The sequence below is a fragment of the Phyllostomus hastatus genome, unplaced genomic scaffold, assembly GCF_019186645.2.
Source record: "Phyllostomus hastatus isolate PE091 unplaced genomic scaffold, TTU_PhHast_1.1 phas_contig_1, whole genome shotgun sequence".
In the NCBI taxonomy this organism is placed as follows: domain Eukaryota; kingdom Metazoa; phylum Chordata; class Mammalia; order Chiroptera; family Phyllostomidae; genus Phyllostomus; species Phyllostomus hastatus.
In genome coordinates, this window is record NW_025333498.1 from 22,817,303 (window position 1) to 22,836,871 (window position 19,569).

At 37.0% G+C, this 19,569-nt stretch overlaps 1 protein-coding gene across 1 annotated transcript in view; it reads right to left on the reverse strand.

Annotated features, from left to right (window-relative positions):
* XIRP2 (xin actin binding repeat containing 2) overlaps positions 1–16,596 on the reverse strand; it is a 73,740-nt gene extending 57,144 nt beyond the window's left edge. Inside the window, exon 1 of the mRNA XM_045832923.1 lies at positions 16,430–16,596. The gene's annotated coding sequence lies outside the window, so the exon portion shown is untranslated. The remainder of the gene's footprint in view (positions 1–16,429) is intronic.
* Positions 16,597–19,569: the final 2,973 nt, after the last annotated feature.

A 19,569-nucleotide genomic window follows, 5' to 3' on the forward strand; every position in this document is an offset into this window, starting at 1 on the left:
GGATGTGTGTGTGTCATGAGAGCACAGAGACTATACTGGGGCACCCTTCCAGCATATGAACACAGTGAATCATATTCTGCTTCTAAAACTAGCTTTCTTATGGCCCTATTCTCCCCAAATGCATTGTGTAATTAGTGGACACTTCTCACCTTCCCCAAAATCCATCCATTCACCTGATCACCACACTTTGTACATTAACCAAAACAGAACTCTGAGGGTAAGAAAGAGGATTAGTTCTTGCTTCCTTAGTGACCCTTCCTAACTGGTATTCTCCTAGTTAGCCAGATACTGGAAGTGATGTTGTACATCAGTTGTCTTTATGAGGAAGGAGAAAAGATTCAGCTTGTTGTAGACAAGATATTAACTGCCCAAAGGTGTTCTAATTCCTATCCCCAGAAACTGTGAATATATCAGTGTACATGGCAAATGGGACTCTTGCAGATGTGATTAAGTTAAAGTTTATATTGAGATGTGAAGGGTATGATTATCCAGAAGGGTTCAATGTCATCCCACGGGTCCTCATAAGCGAACAGAGAGGCAAGAGTCAGAGTTAGAAAAGAGAAGTTATGATAGAAACAGGAGATAGGGGCAGGGGAGGTATGCAGATTCTACACTGCAGGCTTCCAAGGAAAGGTCCTTGAGTCAAAGAATGCAGGCAGCTACTAGAAGCTGAGAAAGGCAATAAAACAGCTCCTCTTCCTCTCCTCCCAGCCCCAAGCTTCTGGAAGGACCTTAGCCCAACCAACACCTGTATTTTGGCCCAATGAAACTCATTTTGGGCTTCGGACGTTAGGACTATACACAATATAATAGATTTGTTCTGTTGTAGCTACTATTGTTTGTGGTAATGTATTATAGCAGCAATAGAAAACTAATACAAGTATGATGTACCTATACCCATCCAAATCAGAAATCACTACACAATAAATTCTTTTTAAAGCACATTTTACTTCTAACTCCCTCATATCTCAGAGGTTTACATATACAAACTACTCTGTGATGGGAACATCTTTAAAGTTATTCTTCATGTTCCAAAACAGAAAAGTCCACCTATTTTTAGATAAAATTCAATTGAAATGTTCACTTGGGTTCTAATCTCCCTGAATAATAAAATTGTCATTTATAATTGTAATAACTTCTTTATCCTTTTAAATATTTTATTTATTTATCTTTAGAGGAAAGGGAAAGAAGGGAGAAAGATAGCAAGAGAAACATCATGTGAGAGAGAAACACCAATTGATTGCCTCTTGCATGTGCCCGGACTGGGGACTGAACCCGCAACCCAGGCATGTGCTCTGACCAGTGACTGGTGATTGAACTAGTGAATTTTTTCTTTGCAGAATGACACCCAACCAACTGAGCCACATAGGTCAAGGCTGCAATAACTTCTTGTTACATAGACTGGTCTTTTGTCTTCTGCAGCTCCTATCATCTCACAAGAAGTGCTCCTGGTTATAGAATAGTTATGAATGAACAGAATTTAGTCAGAAGTTAGATAATCATTAGTTCATTAATATTGCTAGTTTGGGCATTTGAACATTTAATCATATTACTATTAAATATTTTTGAATTAATTGCTCAGCTTAAAGAATTGGCCAGTTTAAATCAATAATTGAAAAAAAATGACTTTAATTTCTTTGAAATGGTCAAATAAACTAGAACCATTAAATGCCTGTAGATGACGCATATTTTCACAGCATAAGTCTCCTGTTGTACATTTCCCTAGCACAGTGATTTCCAACTGGTGCGCTGCAGGAATTTTTAAAACATGCAGTGCCTGACTATTTATTTAGGGGCACTGACCTCTTTTTCCTTAGATTTTCAAAAAAAAATGGCAACAGCCAACACAACAATAGCTGTCAGGTGTGAATGAATGAAAATTATACCCATTATTTTTTGTCACATTGGCAAAAAATATATTTTTTTGGTGTGCCACAGAATTTTAGTAATTGGCTCATATGTGCTGTGAGATGGAAAGGGCTGGCAATTGCTGCCCTGTTAATGTGTTGCTTATGTTAATCATTTCACATGCATTACCTCACTAATTCTTCTGACAACCTGCTGATAGGGGGTGTTATTTCCATTTTCCTAAGAGTAAGGTAACACTCCAAAGAGGAAATCACATAGTTAGTGGCTGAGCCTGGAATTGAGTTCAGGAATTTCTTAATACAAGGCTATTCAACTCTTCATAGTCACTTATGTATGTATATTTTCATTAAAATATAACATTCTATTACAAAGTAACTCTTTAAGAGTATGACCATCTTTTCTGTGTCCTAAGCATCTACACACAATAAATCAAAGAGAAACTAAAAAGTTGAATTTTTATGGCTCTTGCTGGGTCCTTAAACAAAAAAACAATTAACAACAATTCACCACATTGTTGCCTATGTCCATGGGCTCTGCACATATGCTAATGTTCTATAGCTAATTTTTTTTGTCTTTAGAAACTTGAGTTTAGAATTAGAAATCAAAGCAAATTTTTCATTTATCATTTTTTGGTTACTTTGGAGATCAAACTTGAAATAGGGCTAGGTATTAATCGAAATGTCAGGAATAGGAATGAACTTTATTATAAAGGACAGACAATGCAAAATGAGGACCATTGCTCTCATTTTCTATTTATCTGTTTTGTCCCACGGCATGAAAAATGGAGTCAGGCTTCCATCCAAGTGTTCTGTTTGAATCTGCCTCCCAGGTATAGCACCAGGGTATTTGATAATCTTTCCTCTGAGGCTTTAGTCGTACATTCAGTAAACATCTACTGCCCATCTTCTGTTGCCCAGACATAGTGCTCAGGAGTGGGCATTAATTAATCCCCATTACACTCAGTCCTGCTCTACTTGAAAAGAGAAGAAGAAAAATACACCGGAGATTCTCAATAGTATGCTAAGAAGCATTAATCTGGCCTTATCTCTAAAAACAAAAATACAACAGGTTGCATCCTTCCTATAGGCTGACTTCTGAATAGAACAAGTTCCCAGATGGCTGGCCCTGCTAGGAAGTTGGCTCAGCTGAAGAAACACCAAAAGGGAGCTCTAGTCAGGTGGGAAATATTGAGGAACTGGGTAGCTCACACTCCACACCCCTGCCCCCGCCAACTGTATTTATTTATACAGAGGTGGAAGTCAGATTAAAATGGATAAAGTTCAGTCAGATTCAATGGGGTTGAAAAGTCACTTACATATAGCTTCATAGTGACTCAGTTTCTTTCTAGATTGTCTACTTAATACCGGCAGTGAGTAGCTCCTTCACCTATCTCTTCTAGCATTTGAAAATTATACTTCCATTTGTATTACTTAGTTCTCAGTGTGCATTTGAGTCCCTCTTTCCTCCCCACTTCTCTCATCTTCTACCAACATGCAAGTTCCTCCAGCACAGGACAGAACCAAACCAATTTTGTAAACCTGTCTTACACTAGGTTCTATCTTGGGCACATTACCCTGGAGCAGGCAGACTCACAAGGAGATTAACCACCATATCTGGACACAGATTGTTTAACCTCTCTAAGCCTCCTTCTTCTTATCCCGTATAGTGAGAATGATGCTAGAAGCTTTGATGGGCTGTGAGGACTGAAAGATATCTTGTAAAAATAGAGTTTTACATAGTACCTTGCACATAGAAAATAAATCCTCACCTAGGTGTTATTATATACTCTAGGTATTATTCAGGTAATCTGAGATGATAAAAGTCTGAGAATTAGAAAATTCATGAAAATTTTCTAAAACTCTAAGTTAGTAAGTAGCAAGGCTAGGACTTAACTAAGTTTATCTGAATCTAAAGCCTTGCATAAGGATGTTCCATTCCTCTTTATAAGCCACACAGTACACATACTCACTCAATGGCGCCTGCCACCCCCACTGACTAGTACAGTGAAGTTGTCATTGTTCACATATGTGCATTACAGTCCACTCTCCTTGGATGCCAGGTGACATCAATGTGGAGCAAACTGTTCTAATATTAACAATGGTTGGACTTTTTATATATATTGTATACAATGGAATACTACTCAGCTATAAGAAAAGATGAAATACTGCCATCTGCAACAACATGGACAGATCTTGAGAGTGCCATGCTGAGTGAAAAAAGTCATATGGAAAAGGACAAAAATTATACAATTTCACTCCTCTATGGAATATTAAACAGAAAGCAACAAATGAACGAAGCAAACAAACAACTCACTGACACAGACAATGGTTTGGGGGTTAACAGAGGGAAGGAAGTGTAGGGAGGTAGAAGAGGGTAAAGGGAGTCAAATACGTAGGACAAAAAGAGAGCAAACTTTGGGTGGTGAATGCATTGCACAACATACAGATGATGTATTGTAATGTTGTATATTTGAATCTCAGATAATCTTATTAACAATGTCACCCCAATAAATTTAACAAAAAATTTCAAAAACAGGACATTGTGAGGACCACCCCAAAATCTATTTGGTTAGTTTGAAATTAGGTATTCTTTCAATTTAATTTGAGTGTTCTATTTAAATTGATTGTCATCCGTTTCTTTGCAAGTCTCTATTCTAGAAAAATCTCCAAATTTCATATTATTTTATATTCTTCCACCTCTCCCCGAGTTGCTATCTTTTGATGTAACTTTTTTCATCTATTTCCTATCATATTTTTTTATTCCTACTGCTTCATTCCTGTTTTTCCTTTTTTCCAAACTTCCCTGTGATTCCTGCCTCTCCAAATTCTCCTTCATGTATGGCTTTGTTACTAGCGGCCAGTGCTTTTGTGAGTAGAATATCATCTTCTGTTTTCCTAGGCTGGCACTTGAGAAATGGCACGCAAATGCGCTCATTCCTTCAGCCAGAGAGAAAGCCATGAAACTCACCCTGTGATTAGAACAAACGGCCATGCCTCTGAAAGGCCTTGCAGAAACAGACCGGTCAAAACATCCACCAGCACCTCTACAACCATCAGGGCTCTGAAACGCAGAGAGTGGTTTCATTCTGGGGTCAAAGCAATTTGTTGATAGATGGAGATGACTTGTACATACTAGCTTAGAATTTATCTTTCCCTAAAATGATTCACTTTTGTCTCTCACAGTCTTTGTCAAACTCCATATGGAGCTAGTTCAAGTTTACTGAACTGTTTTATCTAGTTCCAAGTATTCTCTTGGCATTAACAGATCAAAAATAAACAACAGTAATGCAGTGGAGATGAACCTTTAGTAATTTGCAGCTTCAAAAAACACCTTCCTGGCATGCCTACCTTTATGTTGTTGGACTGTAGGCGGGTTAAGAAAGTTAATGACTTACCATTACCTTAAGTTATTTCTGTACTAGTTGCATTCCGAAACAGCTAGAGGCCTGAGGATCTGTTTTTAGAAATTCTCCGATTCTTCACCCTCTTTCCAACTTTCACCTTTCTGTTAAGGTTAGCATCTGAAATTTATTCTGACAAAGGATATTAAAAGAAAACCCAAATCAAATTCTGACTCTCACTAACTTAGACAATTGTTACTGTGGCAGCTTTTCTTCTACCAATCATTCTTTTCCCTTGCATGGTAAAATGTATTTAATTGAATCTGCCTTTTGTCTTAGAGAAATTCAGTCTGAATTTACACAGACTATTTCAGTGATCTTAAATAAGTCTTTGTTTAAAATGCTTTTCTGCCGAAGTCCACAAGCAGCAGCATACTGAGATATGCTTTTCTTTTGAACTTGGTGGCTGATAAACTTGATCAAAGAAGGGAAGTCACATTAATTGCACACACTTTGTTTACTGAACATTATTTGGAAAAGCTAAGCAATCAAGCAGTGGAGTGAAAATGCTTCAATAATGCATCGTATTGCTTGGCAAACACTGACTCCTTGGGGAGTAAATGCACTTTTCCAGAACAGTGATGTCCTTGGAAACATTCTACCTGAAGAACTGAATGCTTTCAAAACTTTTTGGTCTCTAATCACTTAATCTTCAGTGGAAATATAAAATTGTGTTAAGCAAAAATGACAAGAATTCATGTAGGTTGGGTATACTGTTTTCCCAACCAAAGCTATAGGTTCTTCAAATGTACTCTAGAATAAAAGGTAGTTGTCATCTTGTTCAAATGTTTGTACTCTCACAACTGCATTCTGATTACTGGCCCCATATTGTAGAGGTCACTGGATAATGCTGTCTACATTGTGAAGGCTTTTAAATTTAGAACAGAATGTTAATAATTTAAAGTTATCATACTCTTAAGGTATCAAAACTTTGAGTCAGGTGCTGGCTTATTCTCCCTGTCACCATTAACATGCCCTGAATACCCGCTGCATACAACAAGCAGCCTGTAATTTCAAAAGAAGGAGATGAGATCAGATTCCTAATGACACCAGGAACAGTCCGAAGAGTGGAAGTAATTTAATAGTCCACCCTGCTTCAGAAACACATGGAGTACATAGTTAGTCAGTCTCATCATCCCTTAATTTATTTATAGTTACTTATCTTTAAAAAGTTTGGCATTGGCATGTGTTTCTTTTTCCTCAGATTCAAAATCTAATCCTATAAGTGCATTGTAAGTGGAGGAGCTCAGTTTAGACGGTTTATTTCACTCCTGTTTTTAAAGGGTGAAGTGTAAAAATCATCCTTGAAATGTTACTCAGATTGAAACTTGCTCTTTTCCATGCACATTAAAGACAGTCACATCTGTGAACAACAAAGAATTTAATTAAAACTTGCAAACTAAAGTTGCCCTAGACCAATTATATTTAAACTCAAGTATAGTAGAAGTGAGAGGAGAGAAGCTAAGGGGAGTGAAATATAAAAAGCATTTAAAAAATTGTAAGTACACAGAATACAGTTTCTTCTTCTATTATTATTCATTAATTATTGTATTATTTTCCATAAGAACAATTGTAAACCAACTTTTGCTCCACCCTGTATAAACACTCACACACACACACACACACACACACACACATGCACACACATTGGGATTCTTTGTAAAATTCCATAGGAAGCTAGATTTTCACAACTTTCAAATAGAATCACTTTCCTAGACTATTCCCTTTAGGCATCAAAAACCTCAGGCAAATGGAGAAGTCACTTCAGTTTATTGTGATCATCCACTGCATTAGGAAAGTTCACCTGAAAGGGAACTCAGACTGTACAGTTGGGCATCCCCTTGTTTGTATTCATAGGTTATTTTAAAAATGTTAGACACTTCACTACAACTACAACTTATCAACTACTAGCCAAGGCTCAACATCAGTTTCCATCTCTTAAGTCATCTAGAAGCTTGCACAACCATAATCTACCATGATTTCAGTCAAAGAATCTCTTGGCTTTATCAGTTTGCAAAAGGGCAACACAGAGATTGGAAATAGGCAGGACAGCCATCACTCAGTGTCCAGAAATGCAACTTACAGGCCCATATGTGGGGAGGGGTGGTAGGAAAAATGTAAAAGCATTTCTAAGAATGATATGCATGTGCTTTCCCTAACAATGAGCAGCAGAGCCTTTCCTAACATTTTTGCCAAACTGGTTATTAAACTTTCATCATTACCTGGAACTAAAACTCCTAGATGGTCTGCCAAGAAGCAAACTGACAGCTGTGATTAAAATGGCAAACTTCACAAGAATTTAACATTTCACAATGACTTACACACAGTACATGCCCATTAAGCATTTTATTGATTGAATTTGTCTTGAAATGAAATTGCAACACCCAATGCCCATCTTTTTATGGATCCTGATGACATATTTTGTTACCTTCTCTCTCCTACATCTTTTTAAAGAGTTGAAAATAAGTTCCAAATTCTGCAAAAGAAGTTATTTAAACAATGTGGAGATGTTATGTGAGATCTGGGGGCAGATCTTCCAGGTAGGAGCAAAAATAAAGTCCTTGCCTGTGAACCTGTGAGTTTCTCACAACAAAATACAGCTCATCACCCAAAAATGCACAGCAGGGTACCACATGAGCAGGTGAAGAGTGAAACCAGTCAACTTTGGGCTTTCCTCCAAGCAATTTCTGCCAGAAATTCTCCTGTTTCCACATAGCTGCACTAAGCGATTAAAAAAGTATAGTAGCCAAAAAAAATTCCAAATACATTAATGTCTTTATCATAGTTTAGTCCAAATAAAGATAACTAGCCTCTTTAGCCCAGCAAGCCAAGTCTAGGCAGAACATTCAAACATCAACACACATGCATGCACACACACACATTTCCTTGGAGGACCATTTAATCACAAGTAGTATCCTACTTGATTTGCAAGACCTAGGAGGAAGAGCTCAGTATGTTTTCAGGGTGTCCCAGTGCACCCTGAGTTGGAAGCCTACCAAAAGAGCAGATGTGGCAAAAAGCCCTAGGTTCCATTCTGCAGCTGTACAGGGCCTGAGAAAAATGTCATGAACGTCACCAGGCCTGATTACTGTTATTACAGAAAATGTCTTAAGAAGAGAAATGAAAAATGCTGGTGCTTTAAAGCACTTTCTGCTTTGTTCTTTCTAAAATCTCAAACTTGAGTGTGGAGTTGATATGTGGCTTAGAACAGACAAAAATACCATCATTTATCATGATCAGTCTCCTGAAACACACACACACACACAATTCCTAACACCCAACCATGGATAGTCTCCAGGGCTCCACCCTTGGTCTTCTGCATTTGTCTTACCACAGTCCATCAGCCCTCAGTTTCATTCATATTACACCCAAAATATATCAGTAACTTTTAGCCCCTAACCTTACCAAACCTTCTAAAATTCCACATGGTTTTAAAAATATACTACCCACAAACTTATTTCCATTCTCAAATTTTTAATTTGTATGTTAGAATAGAAAACATCTGTGCTTGTCAGGAATAATGGTAAATGTGACATGGAATCAATTAAAAGTAAATAAAGTGAGAGTTGAGTATTAGCATAGGTGTGAAACCATAAACCCTTAAATATCTCTGTATCTGTCTATCTATCATCTACCTATCTGTAGAGGGAAAGAATAAGCCTGGAAATGGTAGAAAAATGGCAGTTTATGGGAAAATGTTGAGTTGGCCCGTGGTGAGGTGGATTTTGTTCAAGCACGTGGGGACAAACGAAACAGGGGCTCAAGGGAAGTTCTGTGCAGCTATTGCAGCTGACGATGGAGACCAGGCTGAGTGGCATTAGGTGTAGCATGGTTTCTTTAAGCTCTTAGATCTATTCCAGAATCTTCGAGGCAGGCGCCTTTAATTCTAGGTCTCCAACACTCCTAAATTGTTCTTGGCTTTAGTTTTGAAATGCATGCACTAGTCCATCACAGGCAGTATCCTATCTTGTCCCTAGTGCTCCTTACTTCTGACCATGTGTTTTGTTTTCATGTTTAAAGCTGAGCTTCATCCCTCAAACCAGATGCACTACACTGTTTCACTGGCTCATGATCTTTTGCTTTCTCTTCCGCAATTGGATTGATTCTTCTTTGCCTTTGCTACAGCAGAGACCCTTGCTAAACAGTCTGGTCCCCACAGCCCCATATTTCAGTGTCTCCCTCCTGAAAGAGAGCTCTCCTTTCATCTTCACTCAGACACTGTGAATGGATCCAGGATGGAGAGGAGGCAAGTAAAGACAGAAGGGCCAATGAGTAGGATGTGCTGAGGATGGGGAGATGATGCTGAGGGTCAAAATCAGTTTTAGTTGAAAAGAAAGAAAACTATGTTCTGAGAGACTATTTTGAGAGTCCCAGAACTAAGTCGAAGTAATGACAAGGTCCATCATGTGGCTATGAGCAGCTCCAACAGGAAGCAGACAGTCATTGGGGTCAAGGTGGTCATAGAATTTTGTTTCTTAAAGTAATGTGATGTAGACATCACCAAAGATAACAGGAAGGTTTTTAGTTTCAAGTGTTGAAATGATTATAATAGAAAGAGGGCACTTAATAACTTTCTACAACTCCAAAGAGGACAGAAATTTAATTTGAACACAAGAGGCATCCTTCAACAACAGAAGAGCATATTAAATCAGGGAGACAATTTTCTCCCTTAAATAATTTTTTTTTAGTGTGCCATTATTTTGAATGTTCAACAAGTAGAATTACTTGGAACATTAAATTATCTAGGATAACTTTATGCTTTATATTCTTTTCTTGTTCTCTGGAAAAGTGGTAATGATTATTATATTATACTAGCCTCATATGTTGAATACTAATAATAATGATAATAATAGCAAAAGCTTATTAAGCACTTACTATGTAGCTGGCACTATTCTTTCAATAACTTTCCAAATATGAATTTATTTAAACTCAAAAAATGCTATGAGGTGACTACTATTAGCACCTTCATTTTCAGATGAGCAAATCGGCACAGTGATGTTAAGTAATTTGCCCAAGGTCAAACAGTAGGTAAGTTTAGCAGCCAGAGTTCAAAATCAGTCTGGCTCCAAAGTCTGTGTTCAACTAGTTAGGGTTTACCTGACAGCATTTTCTGTATTCCAGCAAGGTGTGTGTGGAGTTCTTTTGGAAATACTCGGGCCCTAAAAGATGATGTTTTTGTGATTCTGGTAAACTGAGGCCACTTCACACAACCCCCTAAGTTCTATGGTTAAGGAATATAATAAAGATCGTTATTATATAGATCCAGAGAAATATAATAAAGATCTTTATAATAAAGATCCAGAGATCTTTAACAGAAATAAGATGTTTTTATCAAGGAAGGAGAAAGGAAGATAGAAAGAACCTAGCACATCAGTGTTGAAATCCTTCTAATTTCAAGAACTATTCAATTAATCAAAATGTAAAGATAATATCAATAACAAAATTTTATATATCAACTCCTGGACTCCTTTTATATATCTATCTATGGGAGAATGATCTTATAGAAAATGTTGATTATTTTAATAAAGATGTAGTTTGGCATTTCCTCAATACAAGCAATCACAAAATTCTGTGTCAGGCTGTGTATACAATGTTACAGGAAGGGTAAAATGAGATGTATTTTACCTAATTTAAAAAAAATCACTATGGTTATTTGTTGTTGTTTGAGGACTGCTCATTCTTTGAACATCCAAATGACTGAGAATATGAAAGAAATACAGAATAATATGCAGGCACAGGTAAACCATGATTTACACAAAAGAATATACACATATAGACATATACATACATATATGTATACATATAAGCAAAATGGAGCATAATTGAAAGAAATGGTTATATAACAAAATGGCATAGTCAAGAAGCTGGGCCCAGTTGGTTCAAAATGGTGAAATAAATGAAAAGAGGTAAAAATTGACACATGAGAAAATTTATTGCTTCTCTTTAAAGGGTGGAGTATTAAAAACTATAAAGAGTAGTTTCAAGTTGACAATTATAGTAGCTGGACTGGATCTTTTCAGGGAAAAAAAGATTGTAACCTAAACACAAACACATGCTTTCTTTTCAAATTTCATTTGAAATTTGAAAATATAATTTCCTCTGATATTTTACAGTGTAAGAGTGATGGCTGTTGTCCAGCTCTAGATGACAGATGGATGATGAATCCTGAAATTATTCTCATTCCAGAATGAGTCAGTAACTGAAGCAGACATGCACTAACACAGTTACATTCCTAAAAAGCAGTGTCTTGGAGTCTTTGGGGACGTAAGAGGATGAGTGCAGTTCCTACTGAAGAAGTCAGCACTGTAAGGAGGTTCTGTTCCCACCCTGATTACCTGGGAGGGCACAGAGGCAGACAGAACCAATTAAGCAGCTGATTGTGTCCTTTGCTTGCCTGTGGCACCCCTGGCTCTAGCCCCTATGCTGAAACTGCAAACTGCTTCAGGCATTCACCCGCCTGCATAGCGAAACAGCTGCTGCTACCTTACCCAGTCCTCTGGAAATGGCTCAGGCTCCAACAGAGGCAGACACAGTGAATTTCAAATAAAGTACGGAGCTGGAACTGACAACCTTTAGTAACATCGAACAAACACACTTTTTTCTTGTCCCTTTCCCAGAATATTTCACTTTGACAATATGACTCTTGAGTTCCACAGTCAAAAATTCTAACTTACAAAACAGATAAATTAAAAAGGTAATCCTTAGGTTTCAAAAAAGACTTTTCACTGTTTCACTAAAACACTTATTTAATACAGTTACTCAAAATCTTCTAATTATTTGACAAAAAGTGTTACTGGTTAGATAAAATAAATCTGAATTCTTATAATGACAGTGATCACTAAAAAATAAAATAATCAACAACAGAGATATTGAGTTATAATGAATTTCAATGGGGAAAGTGACTTTACTTACAAAAACTTAATATATGTAGTTTTTTAAAAAGACACAGCTACTTTGGAATGTGAGGTCTATCTATATTTTATTCAACAAAATTAAGTTCCTACAAATTACAAAACAAAATAAATAATTATTATTTAAACATTTTCTATTCAGCCTGCATAGATTAAACTTTAAATGAACAACATTGAGGACATGTTTGGAAACCATTTAAAATGTTGGACTTTACTTTTAAAATTAATGGTTATGTGATTTTTTTTCAAGCTTTTCTGTGTTGGTAACTATCAAGTTAATGCATTTAGATACACATGCTGGTATTTTCAGATTTTGGGGGAAGATGCTATTAGATCGTTGACTACAGAGAAACTTCCCAAAATAAATTCTTTTAGCACTTGGTCCTAGTTCTTTTTGCTTAAATCTTATGAGTTATCATTTAATGTTTCTGTGCCTCAGTTTTCTTATCTAGAAATTAAATTGTTGAAGCAAATAGGCACTGAGGTTCTTTGAGTTATCTATGCAATAAATTCCCCTTATCCTTGGTGACAGTTTAAGGAGTAGCTACTCCACCAGGAATTTGGATTGCCTATTGTGGGGCTCACTGCAGATTATTTTTATGCCATTATTTAAGTTCATAAAGTCTCAAGAAATCATTAAATATAGCCACACTGTCACTTGTTGTGTCAAAATTGATACAAATGACTCATTGAATTTCTGATGTTCAACTTTTTGTTAAGAAAACAAAACCTTTGCTCTTTTCATTGCCTAACTATCTAATTGTCATTATTCTTATTTACGGATGAAAATGCTCAAGTTAGTTAAACTTGTAAGAAATAGATTCCAACAACTAGTAAAACAAACAGTATGATTTTTTTACTCTGGAATTCATAGGTAGCATTTCAAAGAAGGAAGAGACACTGTGCACATGTGGTATAAGACTAAATAAATATTTGCCATTTGTCCTTGTTTCTGGTACTGAGCTCCTAAACCCCTTGGAATGTCCTGAGTGATAGGCCTTTAGTATGCTAATGAGTGACTCCTGGCCTCCCTGTGGAGCAGGGGAGGGAATGGAGATAACTTCAGGATGGGCGCCCATTGCCAGAATAACCAATTGAATGTTTAGAAGGTTAAAACACTCAACCTCATTTCCTACCTCTGAGAAGAGGAGAGGGCTAGAGATTGAATCCAGTCACCAGTGGCCAATGATTTAGTCAACCACCCTCTATACTGAAATATTGATTAAAACCCTGAACAACAGGGTTTGGTGAACTACCAGGTTGGTGCAGGTATTGATGGGTAGCAAGCCCAGAGAGGGCATGGAGGCACTGCTCTACTCTGACTCACGCTGAATTTGGCTGTTCTTGAATTCAACTTGGGTTGGAGGCTGAAGTGGGGTAATCTGTGGGGTCTGCTTTAACTATGGGAGTTAGGGTGAGAATTGAATTGCTGCATACCCAGTTGGTGTCAGAGAACTGGAGCACTGGTTGGTGTCAGAAAATACCATTCACTTGGCACTAGAAGTAGTGTCAGGAAAAGAAAACAACAGACATATCACACAGTCCTATAAAGACCAAGAACCTATACGGAATAAATCAGTGTTCTTAGAGTCATTTCTGAATCAGAAAAGTTTAAAGTTACTCACCATTCTGCAAGGGACGAACCTCTAATTTGAATGAGCAAGTGTTTGTTTCAAAAATGGGAAAAACAAATTACAATTTAATTAAATTTCAAAGTGTAATTTGGATGCTTTCAAACAAAGCGGTGGGAAGCAAATAAAAAAGGACAATGTAATGTCAATTAAATTCTGTCCCCCACTGATTGCTCAATCAAAAATCTTGAAATTACACTTTCACACACATTAATAGTCTGTCCTGTTTTATGGATTACTGAATTTAGACACGACCCCTAGCTATCAAACAGGTATCACAAAATGGTTACTTAATGGTCAGACCTCTGTGTGTGTGTGTGTGTAAGAGAGAGAGAGAGACAGAGAGAGAAAAGAAAGGAAATACCTATTTCCAGCACCAAGGTTAACAGGGGAGCCCAACCCCAAATTGCTTCATCATAAGTAATATTTTACCAAACAAGTAAAAAGAATACTGATGAACGTTTTTAAATTTTGGTAAACGTTCAATGAGAAGACAAATGCTGTAGTTGTTGAATAGCAGGCAGCGACTGAGGCAGGAGACGATGGGAATGAGGAAACCCTGAGTCGCCAAGCTGCCATCAGCCAGCGTCCAGCACCCTGGTTACCAAGAGAGGCCTTGAGGCACCCAGCAAGGGGACCTGTGCATTTGCACCCCAGCAGCAGCTGACCGCCGTTTCACCTTGCTTCATTATTATGCTATTATAATAAATTAGCATTGCATCTTGACCCCTGGGTGAGCATCAAGGAGGACTGTGGGAAACCGCATGCGCAGGAGTTTAAAAGTTATATAACGACTTGCGCATGCGTTGTAAAAAGCCCGCCAAACAGAAGGGTTCAGGAAAAACCAGCCCCCTATAAAGCCTGCACCCTGTGGGGCAACGGGACCGTTTTCTGCTAGCAGAAGTGGCCCACTCTCCTATCTTGGGAAGTGTACTTTCCCTAATAAATCTCACTTGCTTCACTTAACTCTGCTTGGGAAGTGTAGTTTTGTCAATAAATCTCGCTTGCTTCACTTAAGTCTGATTGTGTAGTCCATTCAATTCATTGTGCACAACTACCAAGGACCTGGACCCCGTCTCCCTCTGCAGCACTCTCAATGATAAACAACGGTAAATTATCTATAAATTATGTGCGCCTTTCACCCAAAACTAAATCTGAGGAAAGGCAACCAACCCTTTTTTCCTCTGTAATCAAGGAAGACTTGAAGCCCAGGTTGACATTTTTACATGACAATTTTCTGTAGTAAAACTCTCCATAATCATTAAAAAGTGTCTACTTTTATTTTTCAGTTGGTTGAGGGAAGCTGTTTCTTAAAGAGGCCCAGCGCTGGGTGAAATCAGAAACATTTACTCCAAACTCCAGGGGACACTTTCCCACACGGCTGGCACTTTGCTGGAACGCACACGTCTGAGACGCTGACTGACTTTCAGTGATGGATTTGGTTGTTCATTTACATGTTCACAACAAGAAGATAAAATATTTGTGTATTAGGCAGGCATGTAGAGAAATATTTAAGGATAGAATTCAAGCCTTTCTCATTTCTCACCCAATATTTTTGCCTCTCAGCGATCATATCTTTAAAACTCAAAACAGGTGCTCTGTCGTGTTAAAATCCACGGCTCTGAATGTAGCTGAGGTAAATATTTTACTCATCCTTTGGCACCCTACACATAAAATTTTAAAATAATTCAAACACCCTGCAGCTCATCAGTGACCAAATAGTGCTCTGGTAAAAATAAAATTTCTGTTCAGTACCAGCCAGCTAAATTTAAACCCTGTGTTATGTAATCTTAAAGTGCCCTTGCTTTCAGTTGGTGTGTGAAGAGGTTCTGTTGTAATGTCTCCCCCAAGCCACTCCACTATGTAACATCTAAACACTTACAGCACAAGACACACACAAGGTGTTCACAGGCAATCGAAGACCGACAAAATCCGTTTGAAATATATGTAGGTCATGATACCTTTAAAGTAAAATCTTAGTCTTCTCTCTTTAAGGTCATAGGTACTATAATTAGGGCTGGCAGATCCAACTGGCAGTGCTTTTATTAATTCTGCAAAACTTGTAAGAACCTGTTTCTTTAATCCTCACTCCAGTAAAACTCCCAGAGGAGGTGAGACTGTGGCTGGAGCAAGAAGTACAAGATCGAACTAAGGCTGGTGAAGGAATCATTTTCATACATATCTCTGGGCAAGCTGCAACAGTTGAAGACATTTAGAGCTCTTCCTTTCCCTCATTAAAGTTTAATACGGTTTATATTTTTAAATATATCATTGCATATATTATCAATGTATGCTCATAAAAATAAAATTAAAATTTTTTTTCCCTTTAGCCATAAGCTGAAGTATAATTTTCACTCATGACTGTTTATCAAGTTTGCCTTATTATTCTTTAATACTAAACATGAAAAATGCTAATTTTACAAAGAGGTTAATATATGAAGCCTAAATTCAATAATATAAAGTAATACTAAATATTGTCATAAAAACAACATCCAACTGAATATTTCCTTTTATAACAAGTACAATTTGACCTATGGTCTTCCTTGATTTAAAGCAATCAGCAAGAACATTTTACAACCCTGGAAGCAGACACACATCAATGACTATACTACACGTACCTTTTGTAATATTTAGTCTTAACTCCAAGTTCGTGGAAATTATAAATATCTTTACAGTTCTTCACAGAATAGTTTCCTCCCTTGTTTCATGTACAGCGAATTTCCCAGTCCCCTGAAAGCAATTAGTGGAGTGGAGGCCAGCTCCACTGAAGGGTCTATCAAGCAAGTGGATGGGACGGATGAATTTATTTTAGCCCTGTGTCTAACGGATGCAAGTTGGCACCTATTTTTAGGAACTGAGCTGGGTATAGGTGGGGCCTGAGTCAACCACTCTTCAGAAGTGTGTCTCCCAGGGCACTCTGCCTCGTACTGTCCTCGGTATGTATGTATGTGTGGCTCCAACACATGTGCAGTCAATCAAACTCTCTTCCCATCCATGTCATCCAGCCAGCTCCCGACTTCTTAACAAAGTCTGAGAAGGAACTGGCACCGATGAGGAAAAGGAGAGATGAAAGCACTGGAATTATTTGCATTTGTTTTAATAGTTCCAATCTTTTAGGAGTCAAAATATGAAAATAAAACATGTAGAAAAAGTCCCAACTTATTATGGTGGAATTTGGGTTCTCAGAAAGAGGAAACATAGTTTTTATTTATAAAATGTTCTTAGGTATGGAAACATCAGTTTGCTTTTTGAGACTTCACATGTAAAGCACTATTGGAGTGTTTATAGAGTAAAAGAGTTCCTATTTATTTTGAACAATGGGGAAAGAAGGGGTGAGAAGCCTCTCCCTAGTGACGATAAAAGGCACACTTAGGTTGTTATTTAATAAATTTGTTTTAATCACTGGTCATGAGGAAGAGCAGTCAGGGGAAAGGAGTCGCCTCACATGCTCTTGAGGGAATCATATTAAATGTCCTTTGCTTCCGCTCTACTTACTCAGCACACCCCGCCGAACTGACCTGGAAGAAAGTAAGGGAGTGCACCTGGAGTTGCCATTTAGTTCCATAATACCAATATCTACTACATTTTTAAAAAATATAAACCAAGCAGCTTCTCCTATCTTTCCTCTTTTCTGTTATGCTCCTAGTTAGGTGTTAAGTGTGTATCCAAACAGTCTCACAACAAATCCAAATAAGAGGAAATTGCCCTCTGGCTTAAGGAAAGTACCTGAGTTGTACACTGTTTATTTCATACAAAAGGCTTACAAATGAGCTATTTACCATATTACTTCCTAATGAAGACCAGTAGTAATACACTACATTCTTTTCCATATACAATATTGTGTTCTATCCAGCAGTGATATTCTAGTTGATGAACTCTAAGAAAGATTCTCACATGGTGTTCCTGTATAATCCTCCAGAGTTTTCAGGACCAGGAGTTAGTATAGTCTAACTATTTCAGAGTTGTGCTATCCAGGGGTGGCTACTAGACATATGTGACTATTTAAATTTTAATTCATGAAAATTAAATAAAATTAAAAATTCACTTCCTCAATTTCACTAGCCACATTTTAAATACTCAGTCACTAGTACGGCTAGTACCTATGTATCCAGGGTGCCCAACCCATGGCCTGTAGGCCACATGTAGCCCAGGATGGCTATGAATGTGGTCCAACACAAAATTATAAATTTACTTAACACATTTTTTGCTCATCAGTTTCCATTAGTGTTTATGTATTTACTGTGTGGCCCAAGACAACTTTTCTTCTTCCAGTGTGGCCCAGCAATGCCAAAAGCATGGACACCCCTGTCAGTGCACATATAGAGCACTTCCATTATTGCAGAAAATTCTACAAGACAATGATGATTTATAGCAAAGGATTCCAGCACAGCTTTCACACTAAGTAAACTCTGTGACCTGGTAAATTCCACAGGTTGTCTAAGCTTCCCTTTACTTTTCTGTCACTAAACAGGTCTAAGTTTATATACTTACAGGGGTTGTTATGAAGATTAAGTGACATAATACACATATAGAATACTAATTATAGTCTAAATCTAGAATAAATATTTGTTTAAAAATTATTATTACTCTACCTTCCTATATACTTAAGAAAATAGCACTATATCTAAAATAGTAATAGTTCAATTTAAGTTATGAGGAGATGGATCTTATAATGCAAATCTTTACTCTTGTATTTACATACAGATGCTAATGATGCTTATTGTGGTTAAATATTGTTACTTATTCAAAGGTCCAACTTCTAGCTTTTTCATTTTTCTCTCCTCATTCAAAACTAACTGCTTTTTTATTCCATCACAATGATAGACTTTTACATATTTTTTGAAAGTTTCTTTTAAGATTACCTTACCTCAAGCTTTTCATTTTTGCCCCTTCAGGAAAGAAATAGGTTTGGTTTAAACAAATACACACAAATTGTTTTCTTTCATATTTTCCACATTATATATTTTCCAATGTTTATAATAGTCCAAAGACTCAATTATTATACATTGCTAAAAGAAAAAAAATAATTGATAGAAAAAGAAAGCTTGGCGGAATGTTATAAAACAGTTGATAATGGATTAAAATCAATAAATTTTAGATCTTTAGTGGCATGCATAAGTTGACTAACCTAATGTCAAAGAAAATATTTCAGTTATAGAATTAATTAGTTATTATACAGTGTGATTTACTCATTTAAGTTATGAGGACAGTGAAAACATTACACCTAGATTCTTACCATTCATTATTTCAGTTGTTTCAGACACTGATTTTTCTCTTTTATTTAAGAGCAATATAATAAATTACTATGAAAGCAATGGATGGTTGGTGGATAGATAGATGAACTGAACGATAGGTGATAGATAGATAGATAGATAGATAGATAGATAGATAGACAGACGAACAAACAAGTAGAAAGATCCACAGGGTGATTCCTGGTATCGAAAATCTTAGAAAGATTAAATGGAAAATGTTGCTCCCTACCCAATCCATAAACATACTTTAAATTATTTTCACAGTGCCTAGATACCTCTATCTATTAAAACCTGTGTTGTACTCAGTGAAACCTACATTAAGGCTGTTGCTTCTAATGAGGTGGAGTAATTAGCATCAGACCAATGCTCTCACTAAGAACAATTAGAAAAGCTGGATCGATTACAGAAATAATATATGTAAGGCATCAGAGATCAGCCAAATAATAAGGACCAGAGGGAGTATAATTCAAGAAAGGCATGAAACTTGCAAATGTGAGCTGAGGCTT